At 41.5% G+C, this 23,926-nt stretch overlaps 1 long non-coding RNA gene across 1 annotated transcript; it reads right to left on the minus strand.

Moving 5' to 3' along the window:
* Positions 1–777: 777 nt before the first annotated feature.
* LOC311436325 lies at positions 778–21,285 on the minus strand. The gene is made up of 4 exons (XR_014692761.1): positions 21,140–21,285; positions 20,335–20,552; positions 19,877–20,120; positions 778–904 (listed from the first exon to the last, which is right to left on the minus strand). It is a non-coding gene; the product is annotated as an uncharacterized lncRNA (long non-coding RNA).
* Between the last annotated feature and the right edge of the window lie 2,641 nt (positions 21,286–23,926).

A 23,926-nucleotide genomic window follows, 5' to 3' on the forward strand; every position in this document is an offset into this window, starting at 1 on the left:
CGATGGCTGTGATCTCACAAATGATACTGGGACCAATATGAATGCAGGTGGGGGTTTCCTTCCTCATTTTATGTTCTTCTTGGCTTTTCTTCAGGGGCTGTTTTTTATCAGTTTGGAAAGTCAAAATCTTAACAAAGTGCTTGAAAAAGAAACAGTGAAAACCAGAACATGTCTGAAAATCCGGATGGCTAGAGGACTATTTTTCATTCCACCTCCTTACTTATCTGCATTTAGCCATTGCATATTAACATATTAATACAAGGAAATGCATATTAATAGCACTCCGCTTATCTGCCCAGAGCAAAAAGCAAACGAATACAGCATATAAAGGAGCAACACTAGGTGCAGAATTCAGACCCATGTGCCTAAGAAGAAAACAACACAGCCTATTCTTTAATCTGTTGGTGTTGTCATATTAATGAAAGGAGAAGTTAGCCCTTGTAGTTTAATCTACACCACACCATAGACCTATCTTGGAAGTAGCTTGTGTTAACTGCATTAAGAAGGTAGGCAAAAGGTTGCAAAAAAAATGAATAATTTGGCATTCTCATGTTTGTCATTTTCCTTTTTAAAATAAAGCATTTGAGCTTGACTGCCTGTTTTACTTATTTTTATTAGACACTTTACCTGATAAATAAAAAATGATCCATCTCTGAGATATTTGCTGTCTATAACATTCTCTTTCTGATAAAACCTTACTAATTTGATAATATTTTCAATACTTTGCATGAAAAAAAAAAAAAAAAAAAAGATATACTCTCACATGAAAATAAGCTCTCCGAGTCTTCATTCAGGTAGGGCGATGTTGTGCTGTTTCATTGCAGATCAATATGCTGATCACAGCAACAATGGTAATTATGGAGTCCATCTTCTGGGAGGGGAGGATGCACAGCTCCCAGGAAATCTGCAAAAGTCAACAGCATTTGACGTCTTACATCAGGAGACTTTAAAACAGAGAAAAGCCAACAAACAAGTGAGCCAACAGACAAAATCCAGCTTCTACTTCAGAGAGGGTCAGTAGATTTTTCCTCTTCATCTATGTACTTGTGCCAGAGCTAAAGTACATCATTATGGACAGTCTCCTTCTCTGAAGCTAATTAATTCAGAGACCATTTTAAAAATAACCTATTGTTTTGTTTTTTATTTTTTTTCCCCATCTTGAGCATGTTTATATCTCTGTACTGTGCTTTCTGAGAGACCAAGGAAAATAACTAGAATCACCTATCTTTTTGCCCATTTTTGAAAGATTATGAGAAGCTGCATTTTTCTTTATAGACTGAAGCTTTAATCTTTAGGAGGCATTTGGATTTAGATGATAAGCTAAGTGGAATGTTCATGTTAGTGCTTTATATTTAAAAACACCTTAATGTCTGCACTAAATAAAAAAATGCTGGAGGTCCATGGGGATCACAATATTGATATTGTAGAACATTCTGTGTTTCCAAGTTGCTTTTTAATGTGACTCAGAATATTTTTAGTTGCTTTTGTTGTTGTTGCTGTTGATGTTGTTAAGTATTTTTGATATAAGAAAGTAAAATCAGACTTGTTCTGACCAGCTTTACCACAAAATAAATTCTTCCATGACAAATTTTACTACCATACTGCAAGTAGCAATATGGGTCTATGAGACTTTTATTCCACCATGGCAACTCATTTTCTTTTGATCTTCCATGGTTTACTTTACAGGCTCTTTGAAGCAGGGGCTTTAATACCAAGTTTGTGCTGAGAAGCTGCCATGACCACTTTTAGGGCTATAAAAATAAATCTAATACAGCACTCTTAACAGCTTGTAACCCCAAATATTTAGTTGAGGCTGGGTAAACTTTCTCCCATACGAAAAAAGTCTGTTAAACTGGTAGCAGTTGCAAGTAGACTGATATTCAGTGCCAGTAGTTAAATGAAAGCTATTGTAGAGGATTTATTTGTCATGCTTTTTGATCAGAAGAAGAAGAAGAAAGTGTAGCAGTGCTGATATTTTCAAACATTATCAGAAACTTAATTAGTTGTTTTTGATGTAGGAAGAGGAAATATGAATTCAAGATACAGTATCTAAGTTTGTGTAAAGTATTTTTTTCCAAAATTAGTAGGTGACAAATCTGAAATGTCTTAGGGGTTTCATTTTCTATGAGATCCCAGAAATATATGACGTTAATCTCAACTCCTGTAAGTTAGGAAATAAGACTGTGTGTTCCAGAGGGCTTGTGTTCCTCCCGTGTCTGATCAGACATAAACACCCTGAGGATGGATTATACAGAAGGATATTGAAGTTTTTGTGAACACCATGAAAGACAGCCTTTAGCCTTCAGCTGAACAAGAACAGAAGCCTCTTGTGGTATAGCACTCTGCAAAACAAAGCACATCAAGCTAGATTTGACAGAGAAGTTTTAAGTTACAAGTAAAGATGTTTTTTTAAAAAACTCACGTGTGGGAATTTTTATTTCCAAATTCTATTTTAAAGAAAATTTTAAACCTAAGAAAGTATGGGGATGGAAAGTAAAGGCTTGAATGAGATTTACAATTGTGTGAAGAAGAGCTGTGTGTAGCTGGGCAGTAGCACACACCATAATTGCCAAGTTCCTGCTTCACATCTGAGGCACTTCATTGACATCGGCCTTCTGTTTCACCCTTGCTTTCCCACTTTTTCTTCTCCAGATTCATTCTCCCAGAGGAGGTCCAGCCTCCTCATCTGTTCTAAGTGTCTGCGCTTTAGCAGGCAAAAATTGATTAACTGCCATAGCAAGTGCTAATGGATCATGGGCAAATGATCATTCATGGTGGCCAAGGAAGATTTATCTAATTTCTTACTGGACAGCTGAACAGTATGAAGGAAAGGTTTCTGAGATGTAAGCTTCAAAAGGAAAGAATGAAGCTGAAAAGAAGTGAAGTACAGCACCAAATCCATAAGCACCTGGAGCATCAATACTAGGAAACAGAACAAAGCATAATTGGGTTGGATTTGATTGACAGTTGGACTCGATGGTCTTGAAGGTCTTCTCCAGCCTAGATGATTCCATGATCCTGTGGCCTGCAACTCCAGCTACTCTACTCTCTCCCCAGGTGAGCTTATGGCTAACTGAATGTTACAGTTCATGGAGTATGCTGAAATCCAAGAGAGATACAAAGAGAACCAGAGCAAGAAACAACTGATTTTGACCAATTATTAATGGCCTTTTTGAAGTACTCCGTTTGTGATTACTATTTTTAAAGAAGCACAACTCCTTGTCTCCAAAGACAATTGAAAATATATAACTTTTTGCCACCTTGCTTGGACCACCCTGCAATGCCAATGGGTTCCCCATAGTTCAACACCATGAACAACACCTCCAATGCAAAGCTGCACCTATGGGTTGCAGGGAAAGAGTGATTTGGACCATTATCAGTCATCTAACATATCTACAAGAGCTTAGACAAAACACTCTCATACTTTTTGACACCATTGAGCTACGCTTAGGGGCACAATGTCCTATGTAAGTTGGTGGGGGCTGTGTCCCATGCACACCTTTGAAAAGCCTGACATTCAGTCTTTTTAAGTACAGCTTGAAAAGCATCTGCTTCCTTAAGGAAACCAAAGCCGATTTCTATTTACATGTATGTTATTAGTAGCAAAATGGTTGGAAACATTTTTCATGGGATTTATCTATTGAACTGCTGGCTTTTCCCTGTCAGGATACAAGGCCATTTTGGGCAAAATGAATAGTGAAGTTTAATAAACATAGATCTCTGCTGACTGCACTTCACACAAGTGAGGTGGCAAGAATTAAAGTCCTTAATGGATATTTAATGGTGGATGAAATGAGCTTTCTCCTTATTAGTGCAGCGGCTTATTAGAGCAGGTTGCCCTCTCTAAAGCGGCCACCTGACTCACCTCTCAGGCTGGTGTTTAAAAGCCCTGCTCTGATTGCTAACCTCAGCTTCCCTGATCTGCGGCTCTTACATACAGTAAAACCCCTTTTCAAAAGGCTTCCTGTGAGATCCACAGTGGTCATATTTCTGAGATTTGTGGCATAATTTGCAATTTCACTGAGGTCATCACGTTCTTCTCTTTGATGCCTCTTTACAGGGAGACTTTAATGCCTGCTTTAATGCCTCCTTCCCACCCCGAGTCAAAGGCAAAAAAAAAAAAAAAAAGTCATCAGTGTTTTCATTTTCATGCTCTGACATTATGCCTACATGTGATGCTGAATTTTTAGAACGGGTTTCCCTGACCACCTCTCCTTCACCTGACTTGAATGCAAATAGAACATTTGTGGCTTCCCACTGGCTGGATGCTGAGCTAAAGGAGATCAAGATCAGACATAAGGTTCTTTTAAAATTTCCATCTGTGTTAGTTGGGATTTCAGGGTTGTCACTTTTTCAAGAAATTAAAGCAATGACTAACATTTCCCTCAGTATGGTTTCAGCACAGATGAGGAAAACCCTTGGGTATGAGGGAAGAAATCCATGAATCAGTTCTGACACACATGGGAACATGGGTTACTGCCATGGGTCAAGCAAAACTACTCACATCTCACATTTTCAAAGTGGTGGGCATCCGAGACCAAGGCAAGTGGGTAGAGAAGAGGTGGCTGCCCTGTGAAATCATTGGGAACCTGCAGAACCAGGTCCTGTTTGCAGCTCTGCTGTACACTCTGAGCTCTATGCTTGCTTGCTGTTGGACCAGGCCCATGACTTTCTGTGATTCACATCTGTCCTGGCCAAGTTAGTTAATCAGCTTTTACAGAGCTGTATCTAATCTGCATTTAAATACTTGCAGGTTTCCTTCTGTACTTGACAGAGGTAAAATATTACAATTTGTGAGGGGTTTGGAAACTGCAGTGGAGAGTGCCATAAAATATCTGAGTAGTAATTCACATCAAATAAGATAGCAAGAGATTACTGTATATGGTCGCATGAATGGAATTGCAGGTTCTTATTTGAAGGTTTGAATATGAGATGTGAAAAGCCATACATTTGCCAGCATGGAAAATATCTTCTTATGCATGTGGTTTGTGGAAATCTGGGAGGAGATTTTTAGCTCCACCTGAAGAAATTGGAATTTTAGTTATGGAGTTCATTAGATCTGGATTTTACCTCAGCTTTTGTAATGGGAATAAGAAATTAGATACTGATATGTACAGAACTTTGGATGTATAATTGGCCAGTGCCTGGCATTACATATTCAGCAGAAGTAGTGGTAGTTATGACACAGATTGTAGTTATAGCTTCAAGTCAATGAGAGGCACTAAGTCAGTCAGTCTTGTCAAATGAGCCAACATTTTTTTTCCTGTTGAATTGAAATTCAAAATTCAACTCTGACAGCTTTGGCAGAGGAATTATTAAATGATGAAAATAGAAAAATCTTTGCTTAAACAAATTACCTAAGGAGAATATTGGAAAATCTCCGTGTCTTATTTTTGAGTGCCAGTTCTGGCAGAGGCACTCAACAGCTTTACTCATTTGAAAAATATATCCTGGTTTATAAGATTATAAGTAATTGATCTGTCTTAACATGTTCAAGCCTGGTAGTAATTCAAGAAGGTGTTTGGTTTTTGTCATTGTGTGTATATATCATCTGTACCCCTTTCGCACATTGCATGGACATAAAGACTTTTATTCTGCATCTGGACACAGAACGTTATGCTCCTTGCCCATCTGCCTACACTTATGGTTGGCCTTATCAGTGGCATCAACAGCTTCAATTCTAGAAGACGAAAAGGGTCTTACTGCCAGCAGCACAGCTCTCCTGAAAAGTGAAGACAAGCTGGGGAGTCTAGTGCAGGCAGGAGTTCAATCTGGACACACCACAGAGAACCCAGAATTGAAATATTTTTCTGAATATCAAAGAGCTCATTCTTTTAACTCATCCCTGACCTGGAAGTTATCAGGGACAGTGTGCTACTGGAAACACAAAGTGATTGGAAAGGCACTGGAGGGTAGCAGAAACGGAGACTAGGGGGCTGGTGGGAAGTGTGGGAGTCCCAGGGCTGATGGCTGGGAGGAGACAGTGGGCAGAGGGGATGATGTTTGCAGACCTGCTCATGGACAGGGGGCTGGGAAGTCTCCCCCAGTATAACAGAGGATGGTGTTTGCATCTGAGGCATTGGAAGAGCTAAACATCCACCCATAGCAGGGGTCAAGGGGTGGGGAGGTGGAGAGTGGAGCCCTGTTGGGCATTTTTGGAAGGGACTTGAGTGGGATGTGGGCACTTTTGCAAAGCTGAGCAAGGGAAGTTGCAGGAGCTGTGATGGAAAATGCGTAAGGGAGGTGAGGAGCGGGCTGTGAGGGATTATTGTCTGAGCAGAATGGGAAGGCCAGGTGTTGAAAAGAAAGGCTGTGGAGGAAGAAGCAGCAGGCTTCGGATCTGGCATTCACGCAGAGTGCGAAGTAGCTGTGGTTTATTTACCTTGGAAAGGCTCGAAGCACTTCTCCCTACTGAGAAAATTAAACAACGTGAGTGTTAACTACAAAACTGTGTACGTTACAATCACCTCTCAGGAGGTCACACAAGTGACTTCAAATCTTGGCTCCACCGTCTTCCTCCTTCCTTCCCATCATGCACACACATCTATTTGCCTCCACGATCATTTCTTTGTTGGAGGCTCTGAAGGGCCAACCGCAGGGGCTGGCATGCACGGGGTGGGCTGCGGCAACCGCGATGGATGCCTGTGCCTGCTCCTCTGTGTCCTCCAGGTTGGACGGGCTGCCCCTGCCCCGGGGTGCTGATGGAGACCAGGCCATACAGCCTGCGTGCTCGTATCAACAGGCCACGGGGCCCACACCAAGGTGTTGTCTGTCCACGTCCTCCAACATGGTCACCCCTCGCTGTGGCTGGGATCAATAAGGGGTTTGGGCTTTCATCTCAGGGCCTTCTTTTGTCTCCTGAGTGAAGACAAAACAGGAGAGCCTCTCCCAGAAGTGAGAGTGAGCCATGGCATTTCTATTCTTCACACATTGCATTTCTGTGATGCGGTGCTGAGTGTGTAATTTTATCTGGTAGGTGGTCTAACACTCAGCTCAGTCCTTTGCTAAACTCCTGACATAAATTTCCATTTCTTACATCCCCGTAAGCTACACTCCAGTGAAGTATGTCTTTTTGGAATATTGCTCAGCAGCTCATGTGAGTCTCTGAAAACAGGTAAAAAATCCCCATATTGACCTCTCAATCAGTCTGCATCAAAAGAACATCCATCATGATTACTGAACTTCATAATTGACCTTATGAGACTGCTAGAGAAAACTCGCTAAAATTATATTAATTTCTCCTGTGACACCACTATTTTCTTCCATGTTGTATGAAAGACAATTAAATGAAGGTCGCCTAAGGTCAAAACATCTATTCAATAGATTTGAGCCCATTTCCATACACGCGCTCTGTGAGCAGGGGTTATAAACATGACATCAATTTCAATTATATGTACTGATGCCTAAGAGACAATGAGCTGATTTATGAGGACGGCACATGGTGCTGGAACACATTCATTCATTCATGGACTTGCAGGAAGATTAGTGCCTCTGCTGTGCTGTATATGTTGAAAATATGCAACATTTCAGGATACATAAGCAATAGTACATTACTGGAACATTAATATAATGTAGTTGTACTTCTGTGATGCCTTATTAGTCAATGCTATGAATGATGTAATGTCAAACAGGTATAACAAGTAATGAATAATCAGCAAATTTGATTATTTATGAAGAAGAGATCCATAGTTAGGATCCTTTTCCTGCCCATTGGCCACTCATTCTTGAAAAGAACAGGACTGAAGAAGTTCCAGCTTAGTGAAACCAGATCAGTTTAGGTGACATAAGGCAGCTACCAACAACAAAGAACTGACTAAATTTGTCTAAAATTTAGTTTTTATTTGGAATAAAACAAGATTATTCTCCAACAGTAATTCAGATGACTAGACCTGTTTTTTATATATATATATATATATATATATATAAACAATAATGTTGTTTAAATAAACGTTTAGCTACAGAACGCATGCTTTTACTTTATATTAACTGTCATAGCTACACTGTTTTATCATGATAGAGGGGCTGTTCTGATATTTCTGAATTCATAATAACAAAACTGACCCTGTGAAACTAAGCTGAGGTTTAATAATGCATTTTCTCTGAAACTACCTAGTATTTTTAATCTGGACAGAATATAAAAATGCATATCTTTTATAGATATAACACGCTGTGGTTGGGAAAAAAAAAAAAAAAAAAAAAAAAAGAGAGAAAGCATAAAGAAAGAAACAAGGAAGGGTACAGATGAGAAGCAGAATAGGAATTTACCCCAAATATCAGGAATGCTCTGGGTAATTATTTATCTTGAAATAGCAGGTTGTAAAAGTAGCTTCTTTCTCCATTAACCTGTCCCAGTAGCTATCTGCTGCTGCACTGAAGGCCCTTTGTTAATAAAGACAGTTCCTGATGGTGGTGAGCAGATAACCCAGCTGATTGTAATCGAGGTGCTGATGCTGACCTTGCCGGCTGCTATCTCATTTACTGGTGCAAGGGGAAAGAAGCCTCCTCTGTCCTCTCCCCAGAAACCTGTAGGGCAGAGGATGACAAAAGAGAAACAGCAGTGGTTGGGCTCTTGGCACCGAGGAGTCAGCAGCCAGTAGGCTGCCTGTTTGTTGGATGGGAAGTGTGGGAAACACTGTCTTGTTGAAGAAAAAAATACTTTGAAGCACAGTATTAATAGAAGCAATGCGATTACTTATCTCGCTGGATGGCTGATACACCCCTGCTGCACAAATAAATGCCGGGAAAAACATTTGTGAAGTGCAGGCCAACCATCCTGTCACAGGTGAATGGCCACCGGTCAAGCTGATGAAAGTCTGGGATGGCCAGATGGAAAAAAGAAGCAGGGAAAATTAAAGCTACTCCAAATAAATAAATCCGTTCCCAAACCGTGACAGACTTATCCCACTGAGATGCCATGTGTCATTTTGCCTGAACATTTCACAATTTTCTGCAGTAATTATGTGTTGCATTTACTATTTAATTTCTCTACTTTTAAATACAAGAATCCAGCAAATAATTGCCTGTTAGTTAGAGCAGTTGCCTATCTGAGAGTACATAATTAGTCCCTTCCCTCAGCAACTGCTACAAGCTACTGGCAGAGACAGGCTATAGGAGGAGGTGTTTCAAAGGCTTTTTCTTATGGATTGTATAAAAGATTAAAAAAAAAATGAAAATGATGATATTATTAATGCCATCATATCCCTGGAGAAAGGACTGAACAGCTCTGCCACCGTTCCTCCTGTGCTGACAGCTCGCTTGAATCGGTCCTCTTAACTGTAAATCATAATTAATGAAAATGACAAGAAAACATCATGTCTGAGCCTTTCCATTTCAGAGGGAGAGTAATTGAGTCCCAGTAGCCCTGGTTTGTGCCTTGGAGCCACTGGGAACACAAGGAAAACCGTACATGGGGCCTTCCAACCCTGCAAGCACACAAAACTCCCCGACCCTCGTTGATGATCCCACTGCACATGCCAGCAGTGGACTTCGCTCACTGGTTCTCACACAGTGAAAGTCAGAAGCAGTTTTCTCCTTGTGGAAAAAAAAATAAATAAATAAACAAGGATGTTGATTAACAGAGCTGGAAGTGTTTACTTCAGCCATTCACATGCAGAAAGATTTGTTGCTCCCTGCTCGGAGACCAGCAGTGATGCTTGCCACCTCTCCCTTTTTGCTCTGGATTCCTTAGTTTTTGCCAAGTTCACCTACATCCAAAACATCCAAAACAATTGGTTGGATGAACAGCAATAATATATATATACATACAAGAACTACGCTAGGAGAGATCATGCTCAGGCTCATATTACTTGTTTTTCTTCCAGACAGGATTTAATGCACACTTATATCCCCAAAACTGGTCTGTCCAAGAAAAAAACTAACACTGTTCTCATGGATTTAACATAGATTTCATCAGAATTAGAAGTGAACTGACACTGTAACCTCCGCAACAAATTGCTCATTACTCAGCACTGATGTGCCCTCCCTTATGAAGCAGCGGCCAGCCACTCACCCCTGCTCCATCGGTGCAGGGTTCCTGCAGCACAGGGGGCATCCAGTTCAGCAGACATGTACACAGTGCTCTGGGAGCCTAATTGCAGTGGACTGAGGTGTTTCCCACTCAGATTTAAACAACCAAACTGGGCACCATTGATTCCACATGGTAACATGGGATTCCAAATTAATTTCAAAATAGCCGGGCAAGCTGCCTGCTTCGAAATCTGTGCTACATTGCTCTGTTGCTGCATCCCAGGGAGTGAGCTTAAAGGTAGATCGGTATGTGGACACAAACTGTAGTCATACCACCAGACTGCAAAAGAGACCTGCCCTTCATAAGTCCTGGATACAGCTGATTAGGTGTGAGGAAAAGAAAACAAGAAAAAAAAATGAATATTAGCTCTTTGGCTTTCAGCATTCAGCAGTGAAATAGCATCATGCTGGCAATTAAAGTAATAATAATAAGACAAAAATCATTCCAACAGAGAAATTATATTCAGCCATGTGCCCTTGCTTCAGTCAAGCAATACAACACAACATGTCATGTCCAGCAGTCTTAACTTTTGTCATGTTTTCTACTTTACAACAGTATTGCTTCATCAAGAAGGAAATCCAACGGGCTCTCACTTGAGTTGACTCCAGGGAAGAGTGCATTGCAGGGTTTTCTAGTCAAAATTTAACTATATAGCCAATCCATAACTAGCCTTTTATTTATTACTCTAAATCCGACATTTCATAAGCCTTGCCTCAAACCAGCAGAACACAATGAGGCCACAGAGAAGTACGATCCCAGAGGCTTTTCCCTCAGTTTTCCTTCAGACAAGTCTAAAGATTAAACCTGAAAAAACGTCCATCTGCTATTAGCAGTCACAGCTCTGCTCTGGCCAGGATGGGATAAGTGCTTGGCATCTTCGGGGCCTTTTGTCCTGCTGAGGATGGAGGGTTTGGAGATGCACTCCTAATCTCTAACTTCAGCCTGGTCCTTCCCTGTTTCCTGATCTGGGGGGAGGAAGAGGAAGACAGAAATTTGGATTCTGCCTGGTTCCCCACCCGTAAAGAAAGTCTCATGGCCGCAGGGGCTCTCTGGTGCCGTCAGGAGCTGGGCAGGACTGGCCAAGGCAGAGGATGTCTAAACCCACCCCTGGGCACTCCCCACTCCAGATGTCCCTGAAATGGCCCCTGCCCAGTGTTTCTATTTAAAAGGCATTTGGAATGAGCTTACCATTGCCAAGATAAAACTTGTTACGGGATTTTTGTCCAGTGATGCCTGCATGAAATCTTTTCATTTGGAGGTCATTGCAGTGATTTAACGGTGCTTGATGGTTTTGTCTTTTTTGTTTTGTTTTGTTTTTCTTTTCCACTGAATGTGGAACCAATCTGATCTCAGTGCTTACTTATGTGTTGCTGGGTTGTATCACCACGTGGCACCAAGTTTGCTATAAGCAAAGCCAGAAGATTTCTGTTCCATCAGAGAAACCATTTCCCCTCTTTTGTTTCCCATAAAATCCTGTTGGGGCAGAGTGGTGAACTTTAAGCAAGCTGCAAATTCATTGTATCAACACTACTTGTGCCCAGCTTTTCTTTGTTACACTCCTTTAGGAGCTGAAGCAGTCACAGCAAGAAGCTGGGATATGTCAAGAAAGCTGAGCATTGAGATTTTATTACCAAAACTGATCCGTGGCCATAACTCCTCAAGATCTTTGAAATTTACTGAATTTAAGTTAATATTAAAGTTGGTACCAAAGAGAATGGACTGTTTTGCAAATGTTCTCTTACTTGTGCTGAATAATATCATTTTTTGCGGGGAGGGGGTTTATCCTACAACCTAATAGTAACTGGTTATGAACGCCATGAGATCTGTATTGAAGACAGAACTGCAACACTAAGCCAATATGTGATCGTGAATGATATTTTTCTGTTTCTACATACCAAATTGCTCTAATGCTCCATCTTCCAAAAGAGGTAAAGAGGTGCTGTGTTGATTCAGATAATTTTGACAAAGAATAATCACACAATGAACTATTTCAGCAGATTCACTCTATAAATAGCATGGCCTCATTCCACCCTAACACATTTTCCATGCAACCATCTTTATAAGCAGCTTGGAAAGATTCTCCTGATGGCTACCAATAAAAACAACCATCCGTTGCAATTTCGACTGTGCAAGTAATGTCTAACCGCTCCATCTGTATAAAAGATGTTGTCCAGATCTCCTGATGATGTATAGCACTTGCCCTGATGGCAATGTGTTAAGGATTAGAATAATAATAATAATAAAAAAATCCAGTTCTATGATATGAAGCCTAAAAAAAAACACACAACACAGGACTTTTGTCTTTGGCTTTTTCCTCTCTGGTCTCCAAGGTGTCCAGACAATCTCAGCAATGTATTAATTTCTGCTCACTTGCCACAGCCCTAGAGGAACAATCAGTTTGTGGGAGGCACACATTTCCCAGGGACACATTTCCTGTTAGAGACAGCAGGGTGAGCCTTGCCTTCCCACAGAGTGCATCCAGCAAGCTCTGGCCTTCTTCTGGCAGTGCCTTGTGATGATGCCCAGTGGCTGTGGGCACACTGAGCTCTTCATGATATGTTTGGTATCTTCATTTCTCCCTATCTTTGCCATTTAATTGAATGGCATTATTTCACAGAACAAACAGGAGAATTCTCACCAAATTTACCACAGTCCCCCATGCTTTTAGGGGGTGAAACATAGTTTAATGGTTGAATTACAGAAGTTAATAGTCACTGTTGTCCAGTGATTATCAATCAGCTCCTTTCAATGTCTCTCAAGAGAAAAATTCCAGCTATCATCCTCATTAACGATGTAAATGCTCCTGGGGCAACTGATAGTTGAAATATGGTCTTTTATTTGTCCTGCCTCCCGTGGACACTAAGACACATTTCACTATGCTGGTGTGTATTGTAAACACGAGCAAACACATTCAAAGGCAACCTTATCCTATAACTTTTTATTTCCAAACCTCTTAAAAATGAAAACTCTTCATTGTCAGGAGAGCTTTTAATAGCTTCCACGTTCATCTATCACAAAGAGGGCTTACTCAATCCGCCACCTCTGAGCTGTCAACCATTTCAGATTGCCTTGTTTATACGCCCTGGAATTTTGTAAGAAATAAAACTGATATTCTAAGTTGTATAGACTTGCAGACTTATTCTAAGGCTAAGGCCACAGCAAATTCTGTTTGTTGTATCAACATTTAAAAACTAGCACGGAACAAATCTCTCTGCTTAATGGCTCATGTGCAATTTGAAATGGAAATAAAATTATACGGTTAAAGTCTGTATAATACATTTAAATGGTTTAAAGAGAGAATAAACAATCAGTGACAATACATGTGTGCATTAATGCAGAGGAGGATCAAGTCTTTCAAGTCTTTTAGATTTCTAAGGGGCCTCCCTGTTTTAAAAGTGGCAGGAGAGCTTGTTCACAAGAGGATCAAAATATATTATCCTGCAAGGAAAACACAATTTATCTCCACACAGACAAAAAAAAAAAAAAAAAAAAAAAAAAGGAAGCACACACAGATCACCAAGGAAAATGAAATGAAAAGCCAAATTCAAATCATCTCAGCCCAACATCTACTTCTTTTGGAGATCCAGACCCAAGAAGGTCCTGTGTGGTGGGTCTCCTCGCCACTGCTTGGAGAGGGCAGCGTGGTGCTACGTGGGACACGGTGCCACATGCTGGGTGTGAACGTGTGTCTTCATTCAGACCATGGGATGTCTTGGGAAACAGCCGCTGCCACAGCTTTCCAGTCAGTGTCCTGCATTCAAGCATTTGTGGTGCTGGCAGAACATGGTGCAGGCATCTCCTGGGTGCTTTATCCTCCCCTACGATCCTGGAGCACGCAACTGAGATATGCATAATGGCTTCTTCCCATCCAGAAATACCAACAGGAATGGGCCCTGCCTGGCTTGCATCAGAGAAGTCCTGACTAAAGCAATATGGTAATTATTTACTGTACAGAGCTTTTTAGTAAGTGTTTTGCTATAAATATTTAGTTGTACCACTGCAATTCTTTCCCCAGCTAGAGTGTTGCAAGCTGTAGGTAATCTTCTCTTATTGTTATTTTTCCCCTCTCTTGAGAGCTGCCCAGAATAACTCAAACTGAGTCTTTTTGGAGAAAGGACCATCTCACTACCTAAGCAGAATACCAAAACCTTTATGCCAGGTAGAGAAGGAAGCCAGAGGCTGATAATCAAGATGTAGTATGTAGGTTTAGCAAAACTGTAAATTTTCAGCTTTGGGAATCTAATACATTAAGTTACCAAAGGCCTGATCTTTCTCAAACTGCACACAATGTACTCAAAAACTGAGCTGAAGCTTCAAATTTTGTTGCCAGACAGTTAAGCTGGTGTGGCTTTTGTTTGACACCAACCTCCAACTGAAAGGCAGTGGGATCTTCAAAGGGGCTGCATGTGTTTGTGGGAGGGAGAGGGAAAAAAAGATACAAAAATGTTCTCTCAGTTTCTTAACAGGACCCTCATTTTAAGAGGTACATCTGAATGTTAGCTCAAGGATTTAAAACATCTGCTCCCATAGGTCAGTGAAATTACACTGTGATGTATATCCTTGGGTTGTGGCAAGGATGAAGCTTGGTGGGGAGATGGTGGTGCTGGGAAACTTGGAAAAGCTGGACTGCTTTGGAGGATGGCTAAGCAATGGCTTGGTTTCCTATGGTGCTTTGTCTTATAATGAGAAGTGTATCTCACCCCTGCAAGACTTTTAGGTAGTGGGATCAGGCTGGTTTAGACTTACTGGTGATGTGCCCACCCAGCTCCTGGTCTGAATGTTCCCCCTGCCTCCTCCCCATACCTCTGACATGGCCCTGCTGGGTGTACTGGGGTCCCCATCTCTGCCCATATTCTTTCTCTTCTGTTCCTTGGGATATCAAAGTCCCTATATGCCTGAGGAAACAGTAGCATTTCTATTAGACCTCTATCAAACAGCATCAAAACTCGGAGAAGTATGTTCAAAAATAGAACGGGGTTCACAGGCTGAGGGAGGGCAGCTTCTATAAAGTTGTGCAAACACCCAAGGAAGCAGCCTCTCCCATGTGCTAATTTAAAACCCCTCTGCAAATGGATGATTATTTCTACATTAAATATACATGTACATACTGTTAATGTTTGATAAATAATTCAGTGCTATAATACCACTGAAAAAATAGGGTGCTAAGCACAGATTTGGTAATGCATTGTATATTATATTTAGCTTCAGTCCTCTATTTACACCAACCTTTTTCTTTTCTATTTTTCACCCATATACATGTATATATATACATACATATGTATACATATATATAATAAAGAAAAATAAGGTAAATTCCCTCAAAAGCTTTGTTTATGCCTTTATGAAATGCAAGCTACCCCATGGCAACTGCTGGTTCATCCCTCTGTTACATATGGTCCAGAAGTGTCTATCAGATTAAAGTTTAAAAGGTTTAAAGTCCTTAGAAGTGGTGGGGGAGGAACGGGACTGTGTTCCTTGTGCTGTGATGAGTATTTCCCTCATCCAAGCTACAATCTTCATTGTATGACATTAGGAAAGGCACAGAGGGTCACAGCAGCTGGCTGCCTCGTGTAGCCACCTCGGTAGGGGAGAAGGCAGGGCTGGGGCAGATGGGGAGTCCTCTCCTCTGCTTGGGATTGAAAGTGGGGAGGTTGTCTTTTGCCCCCCGTAATGGATAAATATTCTTCAGCATTGGCTGATGAGGGTGGTATCACCATTTATTGAAGTACCTTGCAGTGCAAGAGGGTTACATAAATAAGGGCAGCATCCTGAAGACTTCTGAGGATATGTAATAGCTTTGCTTTCCCCTGGCACACAGAGATTTACCTCTTGCACTAGACATGGTAAATTTAGAGTGCCATCAGCCAGGCAGCTGGGTCAGCATTTCATCAGGTCTATAAGCCCTCAGCCTTCAAAGCACCAGCAGAAGTTGATGCTGTCAAACCAGATGGGTTTTGACATCAGAGAGCTGCCCCTGGGTGCTGCTTGCAGATTGGGGTTATTGACCTTCTGTATTGAGTTTGTGAAGAGCAACATCCCTTTCCCTGTCAAGGAAAACCTCTCCCAATGCCAGTGCTGAGTCTTCTTGCTGAACAAAACTGCATCCATACAACTAGCCAAAGGCCAAGGCCCTCCTACAGAGTGAGCCTTGATTTATGATTATGTTCACAAATTAAAATTGTGAATGATTCAGGGTAGGCATGTTGCCATTTCTCTGTGAGGACTCTAATCATGAGGGGTTTGTGAATGCTGAATGTTTCACGGATTGTACGATGAGTTATTATCAGTCCAACATTTTGCATCAGAAAGTGTAATTTATAATCAGAGCTCTCTGTTCCTTCCTCAGATCCTTCATTCACCCAGGTGGGACAGAAACAACACACAAGGTCAATGGCTAATCACACAGCCACCTATGAGACAATCCAAAGAATCCTTTAACACACAAGGATTATTCATCCAAACTGCTCTGAGTGTATTTATTAACAAATACCTGCTATCATGATCAGCTCACTAATGACTCACTTCGAATCTGGATAATTTTCAGATGAAAGGGAAAGGACAGTGGCAGAATCATAATTGCAAGATGATTATGAGCATCTCCTCCCTTTCCCTCCCTCACCACTGCGGGAGCTTTAAGGAGTAATTGGATATTCATGTATGAAGGCTGAGGAGCTAAATCATGAGCAGGTCAGGCAAATGCCCTATCTTTTGTTCACAGAAAACTTTAAATGACTGTTGCTATGCAATCATTTCCAAGACAGCTCTTTTGAAAAAGCATCATGGTTACCAAGATGCTTCAGAAATACTGCACATAGACACAAGGAATTGGGAGTCTTCAGAATAGTGGATTAACTACCCAGGATGTATCAGTGCAAGAAATGAACGTCCACACATGTTATCATCAGGAAAGCAACACTATGTAGCAGAAATGGTTAGCAAGGAACGCATGAAATGGAAAACTCTACCTCCATGGGTGGTAATAGTTGGTAATATTTCAATATAAACTATGGAACCATTTAGTTGCTGTGATGCATTAATATGATGTCTCTTAGCAATCCTTATCAAACTTGTTCCTCAAAAACTGAGACATTGCTGCAAAGATCTAGGTGGCTTTTTGAGGTCCCTATCAGCCTTTCTATTTGTGAATTTATTTTTAATTAAAAAATTAACAGTTTTCTTTGGAGAGCATCCAATGTTAAAGAAATTCCCATTCTATGTGGTTACAAGGAGTACTACTGCAAATATTTACTGCAGTGCTAAAACATTATTTCCTGCTTATCCATTGTGATTAACTGAAAATAAACTAGGATTTTACAAATTTGATCTCATAGTACCAGGACAATTTTTGTTGTTTATTCTCACATTTTATTGTTTCATATTACAGGTTTTGTGCAGACATTTCCAGATTTTCCTAATGTGGCTGTTTTTCTTCCTGGAAGATCTTTGTACCTCGGTGAGTTGAATTGCATGACAGCTTTCCTGAATTTCAGAACTGATCAGTAATGAAGCATGTATTTTCTGTGACCAGTAATAAGTAGAAATCATTGGCTGAATGTAGAGTGCACCATGGAAAATTGTCTGAAGAAGTGCAGTGAGAGAGAAGAAAAGGTATCTTGGACAAGTTGCTTGTCTCTGTGTCTCCTTTCTTTCATTTTCATGCTTTATAACCCTGAAAAATTGTTTCTCTGTCTTGGTGCCAGCCAGGTACAGCATAAGCAGATACAGGATGAAGTGTGCAGCACCTGGCAACATTTCTGAACCCTGAGCTGAAATGACAACTGTGAAAGGACCAGAAGGGAAGTGCAATTTCTACAAGAGAATCCCTGTCATGCCCGCTAATTAATGCCTCCGGCATGTGAACCCCTGTCCCTATCACACTGGGCTGAAACTGAAGCTGTCAGCTCATTTGGGGCAAGTCACCATAAGGGCTATGAGGCTGTAATATCCCCTACAGCCCTGTCATGTTGTTTGCAGCCCAGAACAATATAGTCAGCACAGGGAAGCATCCTCCAAGGAGGAAAAAAAAAAAAAAAAAAAAAAAAAGGTGTTGGAAAACAAGAGAACACAGAAGCAAAATCACATAGCAGTAAGAATTAACAAGAAACACATGAAAATGAAAACTACCTCCATGTATGTCAATATTTGCCATCTCCAGCAGCATGACCCCCAGAACAAAGGCGACGGGTTCCCTGCTGCCTAGTGACAGAAATGAAAACAAACATTTCCTACAACCCAAGCCTGGCTGCAGAGCTTGCAAGTAATCTCTTATTTATATATGCTGCTCAGGGGATAACCTTAGCTCCAGAAACGCCTGGCATTTCAGCAGAACAAGCCCGTCTTTGGGAGGCACACAATGGCCGAGCTGCAGGCACAGGGCTCCCTGCTGTGTTCTGCAGGAAGGGCTGTGATTTCCCTTCTTGGTTTCTCTGCATTTGCAGGGGTATTACTGCTTATTCACATAAAACAAAAGAAGGAATACAGTGCATATGGTCCCACCTTTTTCTCCCCTGCTTCAGCATATTTAGCAATTACCACGAGACCCCATGCTGGAGAGATGACTTCTCGCCTTCACTCTCCTATCAGAAATGCATTTCCAGGATCATTCCCAGCAAATTAGTCAAATCAATGACTCGGTTGTCATTAGATGAGAATGTAACACAAACTCTCATTACTTTCCACACTGGCCTCCCAGAAGCACCAACTGCTTGATGAAAATGCTTTTGACTAAGCAGTACCCAAGGGTAAGACCTGGTGGCACTTTGAACTGACCCTTAGCTCCTACCCCATGGTCCACAAGTGCCCGCTCCCTCAAGGGCACTGAGACAATGAAACCATCCTCAAACCTTGTGTCTCTCTTCAGAAAAGATTACTTTTAGCTCCTTAACATGCCTTAAACCCATCCACGTGAGCTGTAGGGATGGGTGGCCAAGGGACTCGGGAGAGGAGTATGGGACCACAGAAGCTTTGCTTTGTTTCTGGTGGCTCTCATGAAGTTCAGGAGGAGGCTCTTGCCAGCACAACAAACATCACACAGCAGTGTGGCAGGTTCCCACTCGCACAACCCTTCTGATGGGGAGCCTCACACTTACTTTTTTGTCATACTACACACACATAAAGTCTTAGGGCATGTGGTTCCTTAGTGCATTTAAGGTCTGGGTGTTATAGCTTGGAATAAATAGTAATGCCATGTAAAAAGTGGGGGGTAGGGTGAAAAAAGGGAAGAAAACTGCTTTCATCTCCACACCACCTGAGTTTCCAGTTCCTAATCAGCAGTTGCCTGAGTTTAACGAGGTTTAGCTAACTTGTCTGCTTGGGATCAGTACCATCAGAGCCAGCCCCGTTGGTATTCCTGTCACCCAGGTGCTTCTCCCCGCACCTCTCGGGATGTCATACACCCTGCCTGGACCATGCTGTTAGGTCCCTGGATGCTGCACACCCCATCTCCCTCTGCTCTCTCCCTGCCCCTGCTCAGGCGATGTGGGAAGACGGATTCATTTGCAAATGTAAATACCGGCTGTCAGAGAGGGCAAGGGATTAGCTTTACATATGAAGAGGGAGGTGGCACTGCATGCTGTCAGGCTCATTAGGGAAGCAGGGCCCATGTAGCTGGACCATTTGGTAATGATCTACCCACTCTATCCTTCCTTTGTTTCTTTAACAACCCTCCGGCTCAGGCCAGGTCCCCTGGGCTTTGACATTTTCCCTTCAAAAAAAAACCCTATAGCCCTGATCCATTTGTAAGACGGGTTGAGAAATCCAATACAGACGCAGAAAGGATCTGTACAATAAGATATATATATATATATATATATATTTTTTTTTTTTAATTAAATGTAACCCCAGCCATACCTTTCCATCACCAGCCTTGTATCAGTTGGTGCATTCGCATAGCAAACTGGATCAGCTCACAGATCCTGCCAAAAATAAATTCTGTAGGATAGCAGTGGACTTCAGCAGGATCCATGGGCTGACTGCATTCACTGTACAGCTGCATGATCAAACGCACAATATTCAGTGCAAACACACAGGTGGAGGTGGGAGAGTGCAGGTGGAAAGGATGGAGAGTCAGCAGTCTGCTTCGGGTGGCTGCGTCCTGAAACAGACACAGAAAGCTAAATTAACTTGACAGGAGCTCATATTGTGCTATGCATCTTGGGCCCAGCGGATGCTGCAGGCCAGAACAGACGTGATACAGAAAACACCTGGGAATTTCACCACGTAGCTCTGGAACCAAGCCCATAGCTTTACAAAAGCCAATATTTATTAAAAAAAAAAAAAAAAAAAAAAAAAAAAATCAGATTTATTACCACTACAGCTGTGGATCACTGGGTTCCTGAGGACTTGTCATCTAGCTGAAACCAAACTTTGATTTCAGCTTTTTGCATCACTAGCATGAGCTTTTTGCAGTAGGGTCATTAGGAGGTGGAAGGGAAGTCCATGGCTGCTGCTGCACCGCCAAGCACACAGCTGAAAATTGGTAACATATTCTCTGGATTTCCATACACAGGAGTCGAAACCAGATGACCTGGGTGAAAAAAATCAGGAATCCTGACCATGAGAGAGTTCTAAAAGGATTCCCCTACACCCTGTTTTCTCTCTCATTCAGATCCCTTGCTTCTCTGCAGTTATTTAGACTAATGTAAAAACAAAATTCTCTGTAAGAGGACTTCTGTAAAAATTAGTTGAAAATTGGCTGCTTATTTCAGATGCTCTTTGAAGGCAGACATGCACAGCCACCACACCATGCACTCATCAGCTCTGCGCTGCACCACCCATACAAGTTTCAGTTCCTGGTCCAGAGATGGCCAATCTCTTCAACATTCACGTTGTCTAAAATGAAATTCCTTAAGTCAACACCCACTGCCCAAACCATGGTTACTAACCCAGCCCAAACAACTTGGGATAAAATGCATTTATATTCTCAATTTGCATAAAAATTAGTACAGAAAATGTTCTTAAAGGCAGCAGTGGCATGAAATAAAATGCAATTCTGCTCCATTTCCTACTGGCTGCAGCCCATGCTGGCCATCCTGTTTTCCAATTTCAGTCTCTCCTTTGAAGTTAATTGTTTGCTAGTGAGAGCCGCTGAATAGCAAACCCAATGTGACTCACTGATAGCCTTTCCTCTGTTCGGCAATTGCCTTCCAACACCTCCTGCAGCCCAGGAACCTCTGGGGGCTCACACTTCCCCGCCAGGCATCTTACACCAGGACCTCCTCCCACGGCTCCGTGGTGGGACCTGCCCAAGGACGGCTCCAAGCTGCCCATGCTCTTACTGGGGCACCTGACCTTTGCGACTTGAAGTCACACACTGGTTTCTTTTGGCTAATTCAAAGGCTTTCACTGTTTAGAAACGAGGAGCAGGTGGCTCTCTGTTTTGGCAGGTGAGGTCTGTATACTGTTGTTTCTGTATGCTGGGGAACTGCTCGGTGGATTCCCTTTGTGAAGGGAAAAGAGCACTCTCCAGACATCTTAACAAACTCTTGATTTTTTAAAAGGGACTAAATTCTTCACAGTGTGAAAGTAAGAGGGAGAATTAAGATCTTTTTTTTTCCTATCCTTTCAATAAAAGCCTACAGAAAGTTTTCTATTAAAAGCCCCTTTTCACATCCACACAAAGGAATTTGCATTTACATGCTTCTGCGCTCAGGAAGCCCGTGGTTTCATCACCTTGTCTTCCCGACTGTGAGAGCTGGGGTCATGATGCACAAGTTTAACCAACCATGTTTTTTTCTCCCATAAGAGATAGTACTTCATTATTTCTCTTAACAACTGCACATATGCTTGCAAGCAACACATTCAGGTACAAACAATATTATAAAGGAGAAAATAAATTTTCTGTAACAAGCCATGCATACAACATCATTCACAAAGGCACTCAGACAAGAACACATTAAAATACATGCAGCACAGTCAAAAAAGTTGCAGATTGCTGTATTGATGGGTTTATTTTCTTTATTATTTCTTCAGCTCTAGCTTTTAGCTAATAAAGTCTTATTATGCACCTCCCTACACTGAGAAAGAATTATATTTACTAGGAGAAAAAGAATACTATATTGCATCCCAGACCGCCTAAGACATTTTTCTATTTCTGTGGGTTCTATAAATGGACTTTATATTTCCTTGAATACATTTTAATACATAAATGCAGGAAAATTATTCTCTTGCCTGAAGCAGACAACTTGGCAAAATGAAACAAAACAAAAGAAAACAAAAAAAAACCTGAGTGGAACAGCTGTGTTCTCTAAAAGCTGCTAAGAGCTTGGATAGTACCGTTTGTTGCTTTTGTGAGAGAAGACAGGAAATAAAAAGGTCAGAACTGTGTGAAAAGCACAAAATAAAGGGAAATCAAAGCAATTCAAGGTTTAATTTAATTTTCCTTTGGTTTCTTCTGGAAATGTTAAGACTTTCATAATACAATGGAATTTTGCCCCAACATTAAATTTAGCTAAGCTAGATGTTTTAAAACATATGATTATGTTTTATTAATTCAATGACTTTTCACTCTTTTGCCCTCCTGTTCTTCTCATCCCTGCTATTCAGCATGCTCCATTACCACAAGGAAATGCAGGAGCAGGAAATAAGAGGAACTTAATTAAATTGCAAATCTCCTTAGAAATCTATGTGATCTACTTTCCAATCACCTTTTGGATCTGTCTCTGAAATGACCACTGCCATTTTCTTCATTTTTACTATCTTCTAGGGTGTTTTTCTCTCTTTTCTAATCACAAGTAGTCATTCCTCTTTTCTGAGGAGCTATACTCTTCATATAGTGTACAAGTCAATTTTCTTGGCTAGCAAAATGGTTCAGTTCAACTTTGTTTTTTCATGAAAATGTGTCTGTTTTACTCAGTTGAAGGGAGTTGGAGAGTTTCTTTAGCATCCTACCTTCTAAACTCGAGAGGTCTGCTACAAATTCAATAGTGCAAAACCTCAGCTAAGTTATAAATTATTGCAGTGAATTCATATCTCCTGGAAACAAACCAGCATTTTGTTTTGGTTTAGTTGATTTTGGCTTTGTATTGCTTCTATATAGAACAACTGTTTTGAGAAAGTGCTCTGGTCCAGGGCTGTGATGAGTCTCTGCCGCCTGTGCCAGACAGGGAGTTGCCACCACTGTGCCAATAAAACACAGGAAGAAGTCCATCTCCCATCTCTGGAGCTGCCCAGCCCTGAGTTAAGACCTTCTCCTGTCACTAGTCGCTGCAGGGACAAGAAGGGAGAAGTTGGTCAGATCAGGAACACAAAAGCGATGCATGTGATGTGCTGGCCTGCATCACCTCCTCCCACCCTAACCCCTGCTTCCACACCCAGCCCGGCACTCTCCCCTCCCACTAGCACTATTTTGTATCTCCCTTCAGAAGTATGGAAAAGCAAGGCATGTTTTTCAAGCTTTGAACTTTAATGAAATAGGTGTGGGCTACACAATACAAATACCTATTTTCACTCAGGCCACTGCTGGGAGAAAGTGAAAGAAGAGACCAGGTGTTATTTGTTTGCTGCTCCCTGTAGGATTTTTGCTTTAAAGTGCTGTGTATCCCAGCCACTCTCCATTCTGCTATCCATAGCATGGCTAAATATAATTCTTCAGGACTGAGGAGGAAGCCATCAGCACTGAGGATGCTGGCAGCCTCAATGAAAAGCACTGATCTTACACAGCTTATGCTGTAAAGCTACAGGATCATGACATCTTAATGCAAGCAAGGATGAAAGCAACTCTAAGCAGACCCTTAGGTGATGTATAAACTAGCAGCAACAAGCCGGTTCTCCAGCTAGGTCTACACTAGGGCGACTGGAAGAGCACTGAAGTGTGAGGTCCTGGTGTCAGACACGCCATGACTTCAGGCTGGGTGGCTGCACTCCATTTCCCTTGACTCCATGTCTGGAGTGTCCCCTGAA

This window comes from Aythya ferina (genome assembly GCF_964211825.1).
Source record: "Aythya ferina genome assembly, chromosome: 4".
NCBI classification, from domain to species: Eukaryota; Metazoa; Chordata; class Aves; order Anseriformes; family Anatidae; genus Aythya; species Aythya ferina.